The sequence below is a fragment of the Bufo bufo genome, chromosome 7 (genome assembly GCF_905171765.1).
Source record: "Bufo bufo chromosome 7, aBufBuf1.1, whole genome shotgun sequence".
Taxonomy (NCBI): Eukaryota; Metazoa; Chordata; class Amphibia; order Anura; family Bufonidae; genus Bufo; species Bufo bufo.
The window spans coordinates 134,092,879-134,105,938 of NC_053395.1; the positions used below are offsets into that span (position 1 = coordinate 134,092,879).

Genomic DNA, 13,060 nt, shown 5'->3' on the forward strand with positions numbered 1-13,060 from the left:
CATCCACATAGAGGCCATCCAGTTTGTTGACAATTTCCATTGAATCCTTCACGTAGGAGGGCAGGGCCAATACAAAGGGTCTCAGAATGACGTCAACATAGTTGCTTATTTGATGTGTGAGGCTATTCGTGCCCGATACTATCGGCCTCCCTTTCAAAGGATTTCGCCCTTTGTGAATATTAGGCAGGCTGTAAAAACATGCTGTTTGGGGGTGCATGTTTTTACAGCCTACCTAAACATGCTGTAAAAACATGCTGTTTGGGGGTGCATTGGTATTAAAGCCTGGAATTCTGCTTTACTGATCAGGTGTGATTCTAGAGCAGGGATAGGGATAGCTCTTAGTTCCTTTAAATACTGCTCAGTCGGATTTGCAGAAAGAACCCCATAACATTCCCTGTCTTTTAAAAGACAGGAAATGTTATGGAGTTCTTTCTGCAAACCCGACTGAGCAGTATTTATCATCTTTGCATCAAAACCGGTATGTGTGTATCCAGCCTAGAGCCTCAACTGAGTTCTAAATTCTGTGTGTATCCATGAACATTTTCCACTATTGAGAGAGTGGCGGCGGAGCACAGTAATTTCTTTTCAAAGGATCTGTGTAATCCAACTTCCCCTGCCTGACAGACAGTCATTCATCTGCACCTCCGTCATTGTTAGTCCAGATGCAAACTGTCAGTCTGTCACATCCTCATGGTATCAGAGGATTACATTGTCCCTCCCACGAAGGCAGGGTATCCTGGCCTCTCAGGAGAAAATGAATCAGAGTACTTCTCTCTGCCTAACAGCTGCAGATGATTTCACTTCATGTGTGATTGCAGCAACTACTGGAGGTGAGTCCTCTTTCGCCCTTTTTCATTAGACTTACCCAACACATCAATATCCATGTAAAATATTACATGGGAGATGTTTGTGTCCCTCAGAACGTAGCACAGAATGTTCAGCTTTGTCAGTAGTGTACTGCCTGGGGCTAGTCAGAAAGTCAGTTAGGTCTGGGAAGAGTGCATATTGTACCGATAGAAGCAGACTGATGAATATTTATCAGTATTCCTTTGTAGAGAGTGAGTGTTTCATAAGATAAAATGAACTTCATGTATTCTTTAGTTTAGTTATGATTATTTCGGAAATTGTAGACTTTTGTTTAATACAGTTTAGAAACAGTTTACAACTTATTAATTTAGATTTTTATGGTTGTTTTACATTGTTTGAAAACAAAATTGTACTTTTCACCCTTTAATGTGGAGTGACTCCAGAAACCCTCTGCAAACAGCTGATTTTTCTGGGAGAGACCATGAGCAGCCAGACATTTCCCTTGTATTTCATGGCAGCAATTCAGTTGACTTGGCTGCCCAAATAATGTATTTAAAGTGTCCCTGTACTTTTGATAGGTCATAGTGACATATAAAAGTTTTTGATCAGTGCTGAGACCCCCACAGATCTCTAAAACAAGAAGAAAGAAGCACTCACACAGAGTGATGTCTTTCCTCGCTGCACGAGACAAGCTCAATATAAGTGTATGAGCTTGTCTCCTGCAGTGAGGGGAGACAGCCTTCTATTCGAGCGCTTGTTTCCCCTCTTATTAGCGATCGATCAGTGGGGGTCTCTGCTCTCAGACCTCACTAATCAAAATCTTTGATATGTCACTATGACACATTAATCATTATTTTCACTCAGCTCTTGTTCAAACAACACATATTGGAAGAGATTGATGAAGGCCTTTCAGCTTTCTGTCATACATTGAAAATGTGTTGTTTAACCACTATTTGTGGCTAATAGTCAAATTTGGATAGATTTTATAATTGTTTCCAGCACTCTCCTTATGAGCAAAGGTATTGTGTCATATGTAGAATATGGCATACCATGCATTCAGGGCCGGCCTTTGGGGTGTGCGGGCTGTGCGGCCGCACAGGGCGCCATAGTAACAGGGGCGCTGGGCGGCCGACAGCTCGCAATATAATCTGCGGCAGGCGAGGCTGTACTTGTGTTCTCCCTCGGGGCGCCCCCTCCATCTCCCCCTCCCCTGTCTGACCTGCCTGCTGCCCCCGCCGCTGCCAATAAGAAGAGAGACAGGAGGAGGAGGAGGGGAGGGGCTGTGGCCACTGCGCCACCAATGAAGAAAACTGACCTGATTACAAATACAAGAGGCGGGTGCCGGAATCAAATAGCCGGCACCCGACCTCTGTGACAGGGAGCTGCGATCAGCTGCAGTTGAGTTAACCCTTCAGGTGCGGTACCTGAGGGGTTAACTGCCGCTGATCGCAGCTCCCTGTCAAAGAGGTCGGGTACCGGCTATTTGATTCCGGCACCCGCCTCCTGTATTTGTATAAGAAACGTTGGTGGCACAGTGCCCCCCCCCCCCAAACACCCCAGTATAAGAAACATAATTGGTGGCTCAGTGCGCCCCCCCCCCTAGTATAAGAAACGTTGGTGGCACAGTGCGCCCCCCCCCAAACACCCCAGTATAAGAAACCTAATTAGTGGCTCAGTGCGCCCCCCCCCCTAGTATAAGAAACGTTGGTGGCACAGTGCGCCCCCCCCCCCCCCCCCCAGTATAAGAAACATTGGTGGCTCAGTGGGAAGTGCCAATGAGGGTTAAAAAAATATTTTAAAAAATTAACTCACCTCCTCCAGTTGATCGCGTAGCTGCCGGTCTTACTTCAGGACCTGTGGTGACGTCACTGAGCTCATCACATGACCCATTACCATGGTGATGGATCATGTGATGTATCATGTGATGAGCACAGTGATGTCACCACAGGTCCTTTGACAGGTCATGAAGAAAGAACAGAAGACGATCAATTGGAGGAGGTGAGTTAATTATTTTTTTATTTTTTAACCCTCATTGGCACTGCCCACTGCGCCACCAATGTTTATTATATTGAGGGGGGGCGCACTGCGCCACCAATGTTTATTATATTGAGGGGGGGTGCACTGCGCCACCAATGTTTATTATATTGAGGGGGGGCGCACTGCGCCACCAATGTTTATTATATTGAGGGGGGGCGCACTGCGCCACCAATGTTTATTATATTGAGGGGGGCGCACTGCGCCAATGTTTATTATACTGGGGTGTTGGGGGGGCGCACTGCGCCACCAATGTTTATTATACTGGGGTGTTGGGGGGGGCGCACTGTTCCACCAATGTTTATTATATTGGGGGGCGCACTGCGCACAACGATGGGTTAGGGAAATTTCACAACAGAGTGCGCATGCGCTGGGAGCCTCGCCGGCGGTTAGGGTAGGGAAAAATTATGGGCCAGTGCGCAGGTGCGGTGATCGGATGGATGTTCTCAGCAGGACACCGGCCGACACTGCGCATGCGCTGGGAGCCTCACCAGCGGTTAGGGTAGGGAAAAAGCACTGGCCTGTACGTAATTTTTCCCTTCCCTAACCGCTGGTGAGGCTCCCGGTGCATGCGCAGTGTCGGCCGGTGTTCAGCTGAGAACATCCATCCGATCACTGCGCCTGCGCACTGGCCCATAGTTTTTCCCTACCCTAACCACCGGCGAGACTCCTGGCGCATGCGCACTCTGCTGTGAAACTTCCCTAACCTGACGTTGTGCACCTGCGCGGCGCTGCAAACCTCCTCACGTCATGTCCGGTGCGACCGGAAGTGACGAGGGTAGGGAAATCTCACGAAGTAGGGAAGTATGACATTACACCGGCCTTTGGGGTGTGTGGGCTGGTAACTACTTGGTTGGATAGTCAGCCAGCCTATGCCATGATGCCAGCAACAAGCAGTGTTTTTTTTTTTTTTGGGGGGGGGGGGCGCCACAAGGTTAGCTCGCACAGGGCGCCTGGACACCTAAGGCCGGCCCTGCATGCATTCCTTTCATGAAATCTTTGCCACTTGTGATATGTGAAAAGTGGCTCTGGTCACAGTTTTTAGACATGTAATGTAAAATGTAAAAAATGTCTCACAATGTAAGGAATGTGTTTAACACTTATGCAAGCTACCCGGAGTTGTATTTCCAACACTTTCTTATAGCTAAATACTTTGGGGGTCATTTATTACGCTGGTCTTAATAACCCCTATAGCTGGTGGTGGATCCTCCAAAGTTATGTAGAGGCGTCGGCCTCTACATAACTTTCGCGTATCCAGTAATGGTCTAAATGTAAGCTTTATCTTACACCAGCGCCACATTGGAAAAACCAAAAGCAATATTAGTCTATTATGCAATTTTATGTCACCTTACATCACAAAAACTGTAATAGCAAGCGATCAAAGAGTCATATCCCCCCAAAATAATTCCAATCACACCGTCATCTCATCCCGCAAAAATGATACCCTACCTAAGACAATCGCCAAAAAAATGAAAAAACTATGGCTTTTAGACTATGGAGACACTAAACATGATTTTTTTTGCTTCAAAAATGATATCATTGTGTAAAATTTACATAAATAAAAAAAAGTATACATATTAGATATTGCCACGTCCGTAAATACCTGCTCTATAACAATATCACATGACCTAGCCCCTCAGGTGAACACCGTAAAAAAAAAAAGTGTCAGAAAGCCATTTTTTGTCAGCTTACATCACAAAAAGTGTAATAGCAAGTGATCAAAAAGTCATATGCACCCCAAAATCTCATCCTGCAACAATGATACCTTACCTAAGACAATCGCCCAAAAACTGAAAAAACTATGGCTCTCAGACTATGAGATACTAAAAAATGATTTTTTTTTAATAAAAATGATATCATTGTGTAAAACTTACATAAATAAAAAAAAGTATACATATTAGGTATTGCCATGTCTGTAACGACCTGCTCTATAAAAATATCACATGACCTAACCCCTCGGGTGAACACGGTAAAAAACAAAAACAAAAAAAAACGGTATCAAAAATTCCATTTTTGGTCACCTTACATCACAAAAACTGTAATAGCAGGCAATCAAAGAGTCATATGCCCCCAAAATAGTTCCAATCAAACAGTCATATCATCCCTCAAAAATGATACCCTACCTAAGACAATCGCCCAAAAACTGAAAAAACTATGGCTCTCAGACTATGGAGACACTAAAACATTATTTTTTTTATTTTAAAAATGATATCATTGTGTAAAAATTACATAAATAAATAAAAGTATACATATTGCCACGTCCGTGACCACCTGCTCTATAAAAATACCATATGATCTAAGCTGTCAGATGAACATTGTAAATAACAAAAAATCAAAACGGTGCCAAAACAGCTATTTTTTGTTATCTTGCCTTACAAAAAGTGTAATATAGAGCAACCAAAAATCACATGTACCCTAAAATAGTACCAAAAAAACTGCCACCTTATCCCTTAGTTTAAAAATTAGGTCATTTATTTGGAGTTTCTACTCTAGGGGTGCATCAGGGGATCTTCAAATGTGACATGGCAGCTTAAAATTATCCCAGTGAAATCTGCTTTCCAAAAACCATACGGCGTTCCTTTCCTTCTGTGCAATGCCGTGTGCCCATACAGCAGTTTACGACCACATATAGGGTGTTTCTGTAAACTACAAAATCAGGGCAATAAATATTGAGTTTTGTTTGGCTGTTAACCCTTGCTTTGTTAATGAAAAAAAATTCATTAAAATGGAAAATCTGCCAAAAAAGTGAAATTCTGAAATTTCATCTCCATTTTCCATTAATTCTTGTGGAACACTTAAAGCGTTAACAAAGTTTGTAAAATCAGTTTTGAATACATTAAGGTTTAGTTTCAAAAATGGGGTCATTTTTGGGTGGTTTCTATTATGTAAGCCTCACAAAGTGACTTCAGACCTGAAGTGGTCCTTAGAATTGTCACGGGGTTCCGAAGGTGCACTTGGTCCCCCATTGCCCGCAGAACTGTTGCTTAGCTTTTGGAATGAGGTTCTGTGTTTGACCTCATTCCCAGGGCGGCTTTACTAGCTGGGTGGCTCCTTGCTCCTAAGTCTGCCTTGAGCGCCGAACTGATCACTCGGTGCTCGACTGGTTGGTCTGTCGGTCATGTGACGCTGGCCACGTCACATGACCCTCACTCCCCACTATAAATACAGGCAGCCTGCTGGCTACAGGTTGCCTGTTAATTTCTAGGTTCCTGGTATTTGTTGGACTGCTGAATACTTACCTGATCCTGTTCCTTGACCATCCTTTTGCCTGATCCTCCTGTACTGCGCATCCGTCCTGGTATTGTGACCTCGGCTCCCACCTGACTACTCTCTTAGGACTCCTCTTGTACTTCTCTGCTCTCCTGGTATTTATGACCCCGGCTTCTCCTGACAATTCTCTGCTTGCTCCATTTGTACTTTGCAGCTTTCCTGGTATTGACTCGGTCCGTTCACATCCTGTTGTTTGTCTGTCTGTCATCCCTGCACTTACTCCAAGTTAGGGATTGCCGTCCAGTTGTCCCCTGTCATTAGGACTCGCGAGGCAAGTAGGCAGGGCCAGGGGTAAGGGTGGAGCGCAGTGGTCACTTCCCTCCCCCCTGTGTGTGTGTGTACGCGACCGTTACAGATTAACAGGCCCAATAACCACTGTATTATGAATCCTCTGGTGACCCTGACTGACTATGTCTCTAATCTGACGCAGATGGTGCAGGAGTTAGGGGAAAAACTCAGCTCTTTTGAGTTAGGGCAAGGCTCTTCCACTCCTCAGGCCTCCAGTCCGCATTTTGAGCCCCAGATTAAGCTCCCAGAAACCTTTTCTGGAGACCGGAAGAAGTTTCTCTCTTTTAAGGAGAGTTGTAAACTTTACTTCCGTTTGCGCCCCGTGTCCTCTGGCCCTGAGAGTCAACGCGTGGGCATTATCATTTCCCGATTACAGGGTGATCCCCAGGACTGGGCGTTCTCTTTACCTGCTGGCGCCAGTTGTTTATATTCTGTGGAGGGGTTCTTTCAGGCCCTAGGTACCCTCTATGATGAACCAGACAGGGCTCTAGTAGCCGAGACGGCTCTAAAGGCACTGGTTCAGGGCAATTTACCAGCGGAGGATTATTGCACCCAATTCAGAAGGTGGTGTGTCCCCTCAGGATGGAACGAACCAGCCCTGAAGAGTCAGTTCAGGTCAGGTCTGTCTGATAAATTAAAGGATCTTCTGGTCAGTTATCAACTTCCAGAGACCTTAGAGGAGATGATGACCCTTGTTGTCCGACTTGACCGACGGGTTAGAGAGAGACGACAGGAACAACAGTTCTCTTCCCAGATGGTGGTCCAGCCAGAGGCCTATCCCAGAGACAATGCTGAGGTCTCCACCGAGGAACCCATGCAGGTTGGCATGACCCGAGGGAATCTTCGCCGCAGACGTGGAGAATGCTTTTACTGTGGAGATTCTGACCATTGGATCAACCAGTGTCCTAAGAAGGTCCTCTCTGTCAAGTCTCCTAAGGCAAGGCAACCTAAAGACCAGGTACACCCTGAATTTTCTAAATGTAAGCTTTCGGTACCCATTACGATTTCTCTGGGAGTAGATAAATGGCCGGGTAAGGCCTTTATTGATTCTGGCTCAGCGGCTAGCTTTATTGACTCTGAGTATGCTGTTAGATTGGGTATTCCTATGTTTGCCTTACCAACTCCTATCCATGTCATGGCTATTGATGCTACTCCTCTTATTGGTGGTACGGTGAGCTTATGTACCTCGGAGATTTCTCTAACCGTGGGTGTGTGCCACTCAGAGAGATGTTCGCTTCTAGTCCTGGAGAACCTACCTGCTGAGGTGGTACTAGGGTTGCCTTGGCTCCGACTACATAACCCCACTATAGATTGGTCCAATGGGGAGTTGGTGAGATGGGGGCCTAAGTGTGACTCGTGCCTGTCCGTGGTACAGGCTGGGGTCTCAGTAAAGTCTGATACTTTACCCTCTGTTGTTAGAGAATATTCTGATGTATTCTCATCAACAACCCCAGAGGTTCTACCCCCCCATAGACCTTATGATTGTACCATAGAGCTAGTAGAGGGGGCCAAGTTTCCTAAAGGATGAATTTATAATCTTTCTATGCCCGAACGCAAGGCCATGGAAGATTATATTAAGGAGAGCCTTGGTAAAGGGCATATTAGACCTTCTGTCTCTCCTATGGGGGCGGGGTTTTTCTTCGTTAAGAAAAAAGATGGTGGTCTTAGGCCATGTATCGATTACCGGAGATTAAATAAAATCACTGTCCAGAATAGATACTCCCTCCCATTGATTCCGGATTTATTTAACCAGGTCCTGGGGGCAACCTGGTTTTCCAAAATTGACCTGAAAGGGGCATACAATCTAATCCGAATCAAGGAGGGAGACGAATGGAAGACGGCGTTCAATACTCCGGTAGGACACTTTGAATATCAGGTGATGCCTTTTGGACTCAGCAATGCCCCAGCTGTGTTCCAAAACTTCATGAATGACATTCTTAGGGAATTCTTAGGTAAATTTGTTATTGTCTATCTTGACGACATTTTGATATTCTCTCCTGACTTCGAATCCCATGTGTCTCATGTTAAACAAGTATTAGAGGTGTTGAGGGAGAATCAGCTATCCGCTAAACAAGAGAAATGTGTCTTTGGTGTGCAGGAGATTCTGTTTCTAGGGCATGTTCTGACTCCTCACGCCTTCAAGATGGATCCTGGTAAGGTACTAGCAATCAAGGAATGGGTAAGACCTTCATCCTTAAAGGCCTTACAACGGTTCTTAGGTTTCGCCAATTACTATCGTAAATTTATTATGAATTTTTCCGTAATTGCTAAACCGTTGACCGACCTTACTAAGAAAGGGGCGGATTTGGAGAATTGGTCTACTGAGGCCATTTCTTCATTTGAAAAATTAAAAAAGGCATTCAGTAGCGCTCCCATTCTGATCCAGCCTGATCAGGAGAAACCTTTTATTGTGGAGGTGGATGCGTCCGAGGACGGCGCAGGAGCAGTCCTTTCACAAGGTCCTGCCACCCTCACTAATCTGAGACCATGTGCCTTCTTCTCCAGGAAATTCTCTCCCACGGAGAGAAACTACGACATAGGGAATAGGGAGCTGCTGGCCATTAAATGGGCATTTGAGGAGTGGAGGCATTTTCTGGAGGGGGCAAGGCATTGTGTAACTGTTGTCACTGACCATAAAAACCTTATGTTTCTCGAGTCTGCTAAGAGGTTGAATCCCCGTCAAGCCAGATGGGCTCTGTTTTTTACTCGTTTTGATTTTTCCATCACGTTCAGGCCGGGAAGTAAAAATGTGAAGGCGGAAGCATTATCTCGGAGTTTCCAGGCTTTTCAACCTACTGAGGTACCACCTGAATCCATCCTACCAGCAAAAATCTTCTTAGCAGCTCTTACCCAGGATATCTCGGCTCGCATTAGGTCGGAACAACATCTGGCACCGGTATCCACCCCAACAGATAAGTTGTTTGTTCCCGTACAATTTCGTCTCCAGCTGTTGGGTGAGTGTCACGATTCTGCCTTTTGTGGACATCCGGGTGTTGAGGGCACTAAGGATCTGGTTTCTAGATCTTATTGGTGGCCCACTCTAACTAGGGATGTCAAGTCCTATGTGTCAGCCTGTGAGGTTTGTGCCAGGTCCAAGACACCTAGGACTCGCCCTGCTGGTAACCTACGACCCCTACCCATTCCCAGTAGACCCTGGTCCCATATCTCGATGGACTTTATAACTGACCTACCGCTGGCGGAGGGTAAGACTGTAGTGTGGGTAGTAGTGGAAAGGTTTAGCAAGATGGTCCATTTCATTCCCCTGTCTAAACTCCCGAATGCCAAAACCCTGGCGTCTATTTTTGTGAAAGAAATTGTTCGATTGCATGGTATCCCGGAAAATATTGTTTCGGACAGGGGTGTGCAGTTTGTGTCCAAATTCTGGAGGGCCTTCTGTCAAAGATGTAAAATTTCGTTGTCTTTTTCTTCCGCCTACCATCCTGAGAGTAATGGGCAGACTGAACGCCTTAATCAGTCTGTGGAACAATTCCTGAGGTTGTATGTTGCTGATGACCAGCAATTATGGGTCAAATTCTTTCCGTTGGCTGAATTTGCTCTGAATAACCGTGTCAATTCTTCTGCTGGGGTCTCCCCTTTCTTTTGTAACCATGGTTTTCATCCCCGTTTTCATTCTGGGTCGTCCGTCTCCTCCTCTAACCCTGAAGCTGATAAACTCTCCTCCGAACTGTGCACAGTTTGGGCCCGGGTTCAATCGAACCTAGAAAAGGCGAAATGTTCTCAAAAACTCAAGGCCGATAGGAGACGTTCAAGGGGGGTAAACTTTCAGGTTGGGGATAAAGTATGGTTGTCCTCCAAGAATCTATCTCTCAAGGTAACTTCTAAAAAATTTGCTCCTCGTTTTATTGGACCATATAAGATCACGGAAGTGATTAACCCGGTATCTTTTAGGTTGGAGCTGCCTGAGTCATTCCACATTCATAATGTGTTCCATAAATCTCTGCTTAAAAAATATTTTGAACCGGTAGTACCATCAAAAGCCTCGCCTCCGCCAGTTCTTGTTAATGATGCTGTCGAGTATGTGGTGTCTAAAATAGTGGATGTCAGGAAAGTGCGTAATTCCTTGCAGTACCTGATTCACTGGAAGGGGTATGGACCTGAAGAGAGATCTTGGGTACCTGCCAGGGAGGTTCATGCTCCTAGACTTGTTCGTAAATTTCATTTAGAACACCCTGAAAAGCCATCGCCTGAAGTCTTGGGTCCGGTGGCCCCTCGTAAAAGGGGGGGTACTGTCACGGGGTTCCGAAGGTGCACTCGGTCCCCCATTGCCCGCAGAACTGTTGCTTAGCTTTTGGAATGAGGTTCTGTGTTTGACCTCATTCCCAGGGCGGCTTTACTAGCTGGGTGCCTCCTTGCTCCTAAGTCTGCCTTGAGCGCCGAGCTGATCACTCGGTGCTCGACTGGTTGGTCTGTCGGTCATGTGACGCTGGCGACGTCACATGACCCTCACTCCCCACTATAAATACAGGCAGCCTGCTGGCTACAGGTTGCCTGTTAATTTCTAGGTTCCTGGTATTTGTTGGACTGCTGAATACTTACCTGATCCTGTTCCTTGACCATCCTTTTGCCTGATCCTCCTGTACTGCGCATCCGTCCTGGTATTGTGACCTCGGCTCCCACCTGACTACTCTCTTAGGACTCCTCTTGTACTTCTCTGCTCTCCTGGTATTTATGACCCCGGCTTCTCCTGACAATTCTCTGCTTGCTCCATTTGTACTTTGCAGCTTTCCTGGTATTGACTCGGTCCGTTCACGTCCTGTTGTTTGTCTGTCTGTCATCCCTGCACTTACTCCAAGTTAGGGATTGCCGTCCAGTTGTCCCCTGTCATTAGGACTCGCGAGGCAAGTAGGCAGGGCCAGGGGTAAGGGTGGAGCGCAGTGGTCACTTCCCTCCCCCCTGTGTGTGTGTGTACGCGACCGTTACAAGAATATAGAATATATATTCGTAATTTTGAATATTCTAGATTTTTTTTTCATCAGTAACTTCCCTTCTTGCTTGTGGGCCAATGAGAAGGCTGCAATGTCTTTGTCTGAGCTTAGCAACATTCCTAGCAACCAATAGGAAAGTTGCCTACCCCTTACTATATAAGAAACTCCCCAGCAGCCATTTTCTGTAGTTTTTAAAGTTCTGAGAGACAGCAGTGTCATTGCTATGTCTGTGCTTTCCACTCTACATAGTTAGATAGCTTATATATACACTCACCTAAAGAATTTAGGAACACCATACTAATACGGTGTTGGACCCCCTTTTGCCTTCAGAACTGCCTTAATTCTACGTGGCATTGATTCAACAAGGTGCTGATAGCATTCTTTAGAAATGTTGGCCCATATTGATAGGATAGCATCTTGCAGTTGATGAAGATTTGAGGGATGCACATCCAGGGCATGAAGCTCCCGTTCCACCACATCCCAAAGATGCTCTATTGGGTTGAGATCTGGTGACTGTGGGGGCCATTTTAGTACAGTGAACTCATTGTCATGTTCAAGAAACCAATTTGAAATGATTCGAGCTTTGTGACATGGTGCATTATCCTGCTGGAAGTAGCCATCAGAGGATGGATACATGTTCTCATTCTGTTTACGCCAAATTCGGACTCTACCATTTGAATGTCTCAACAGAAATCGAGACTCATCAGACCAGGCAACATTTTTCCAGTCTTCAACAGTCCAATTTTGGTGAGCTCGTGCAAATTGTAGCCTCTTTTTCCTATTTGTAGTGGAGATGAGTAGTACCTGGTGGGGTCTTCTGCTGTTGTAGCCCATCCGCCTCAAGGTTGTGCGTGTTGTGGCTTCACAAATGCTTTGCTGCATACCTCGGTTGTAACGAGTGGTTAATTCAGTCAACGTTGCTCTTCTATCAGCTTGAATCAGTCGGCCCATTCTCCTCTGACCTCTAGCATCCACAAGGCATTTTTGCCCACAGGACTGCCGTATACTGGATGTTTTTCCCTTTTCACACCATTCTTTGTAAACCCTAGAAATGGTTGTGCGTGAAAATCCCAGTAACTGAGCAGATTGTGAAATACTCAGACCGGCCCGTCTGGCACCAACAACCATGCCACGCTCAAAATTGCTTAACTCACCTTTCTTTCCCATTCTGACATTCAGTTTGGAGTTCAGGAGATTGTCTTGACTAGGACCACACCCCTAAATGCATTGAAGCAACTGCCATGTGATTGGTTGACTAGATAATTGCATTAATGAGAAATAGAACAGGTGTTCCTAATAATTCTTTAGGTGAGTGTATATAACACAGATAGTTAGTGGGAGATAGTCAGTGTAGGTTATATCCTGATATAGTGTAGCTGATAGGTTCCAGTGCAGTGTGTTAGGTAGTGTGATATGTTCTGCTTTCCATACATGCATGGAGACCTGCTAAAATGTGAAGTTTCACGTATTGCGCCAAAATCTTTGCATCATTAGTGCAATCGCAAATATATTGGAGCACTCTAACTGCATATAAAGCCAACCATTTTCTCCAGTCTCGGGAAACTTCTAGCAGCTTGGAAAATGTAGTAAAAGTGACCCACGCCTGTATTTCGCAAGCATTACGCGAATATTACATTGTCGATTTTTTGCAATCAAGAAAATAATCTCGAATTCGCGAATATATGACGAATATTCACCCAAATATTTGTGAAATA

At 45.4% G+C, this 13,060-nt stretch overlaps 1 protein-coding gene across 1 annotated transcript in view; it reads left to right on the forward strand.

Moving 5' to 3' along the window:
* The first annotated feature begins 764 nt into the window (after positions 1-764).
* Positions 765-13,060, forward strand: part of GPR1 (G protein-coupled receptor 1) — a 72,888-nt gene continuing 60,592 nt past the window's right edge. The window contains exon 1 of the mRNA XM_040441241.1: positions 765-830. The gene's annotated coding sequence lies outside the window, so the exon portion shown is untranslated. The remainder of the gene's footprint in view (positions 831-13,060) is intronic.